We start from the raw sequence: 1,570 nt of genomic DNA, 5'->3' as shown, positions 1-1,570 counted from the left end.
GTGACAATAAAAGATCCACAAATTGGCCTTTGTGTATAGTTATATGGCTTTCATACATTGATCCCTAATATTCTGAACTGGTTTCTCTGTCGAGAAAATTCAAATGAAAAGGTACACCAAATTTAAAGGGATGGCTTTAGATAAATGTACTGAAAACACTATTGAATGAAAACTCCACAAGAAAATATGTTGCCAGCAAGTGGGAGGGTTTTCAGCTGAGAAGTGAGTATGAAAGGTTTAACATTCCTAAGTCTGAACGCTATACAGCGTTTGATCATGTGCATCTACGCCAATGTTATTTGGCTGATACATATTTAGAGACCAAGAAAAAGAGTTCAATCCCTGCTATCACCTGTCTGCCTCCCCACTGGAGTTCAATTCCTGCTATAACCTGTCTGCCTCCCCACTGGGGTTCAAWCCTTGCAATCACCCGTCAAATACACCTCCWGTCTGCCTTCCCACTGGGGTTCAAAACCTGTGTCCACCTCCTGTCTGACTCCCCACAGGGGTTAATCCCTGTGTCCACCTCCTGTCTGCCTCCCCACTGGAGTTAAATCCCTGCTATAACATGTCTGCCTTCCCACTGGAGTTCAATCCCTGCTATAACCTGTCTGCCTTCCCACTGGAGTTCAATCCCTGCTATAACCTGTCTGCCTCCCCACTGAGGTTCAATCCCTGCAATCACCCGTCAAATCCACCTCCTGTCTGCCTCCCCACTGGGGTTCAATCCCTGTGTCCACCTCCTGTCTGCCTCCCCACTGGGGTTCATCCCTGCAACCACCTGTTAAATCCACCTTCCCACTGGGGTTCAATCCTGCAATCATAATCCGTCAAATCCACCTCCTGTCTGCCTTCCCACTGGGTTCAACCTGTGTCCACCTCCTGTCTGCCTCCCACTGGGGTTCAATCTCCTGTGTCCACTCTCCTGTCTGCTCTCCCCACTGGGGTTCAATCCCTGCAATCACCCGTCAAATCCACCTCCTGTCTTCCTCCCCATGGGGTTCCATCCCTGCATCCACCTCCCCACTCCCCACCAAGGTCACGGCAGTCCAAAGTGACTCGCCAGCCAAGGTCACGGCAGTCCAACTTGACTCCCAGCCAGGTCATGGCAGTTCAGCAGTATAAAAAGACTCGGATCTATCCTGGACCAATTACTAACCATAGAAATCTATAAACACACTCCACAACCTCTACTACAGTAAACATACACCAAGATACTACTCTATGGTACAACACACCAGATACTACCTCTCAGTAAAACACACCCCAGATGCTACCTCTACAGTAAAACACACACAGAATACTACATCTACTGTAAAACACGAAAACACCAGATACTACCTCTACTGTAAAACACGAATACACCAGATACTACCTCTACTGTAAACCACACACCAGATAACCTCACTGTAAAACACACACAATACTACATCTACTGTAAAACACGAATACACCAGATACTACTCTACTGTCAAACACACAGATACTACCTCTACTGGTAAAACACACACACCAGATACTACTTCCACTGTCCAAACACACTCCCACGATACTTAACCGTTGCTTACTT

Source organism: Salvelinus sp. IW2-2015, linkage group LG8, assembly GCF_002910315.2.
Source record: "Salvelinus sp. IW2-2015 linkage group LG8, ASM291031v2, whole genome shotgun sequence".
Lineage (NCBI taxonomy): Eukaryota > Metazoa > Chordata > Actinopteri > Salmoniformes > Salmonidae > Salvelinus > Salvelinus sp. IW2-2015.
This window is presented reverse-complemented; position numbering follows the sequence as displayed.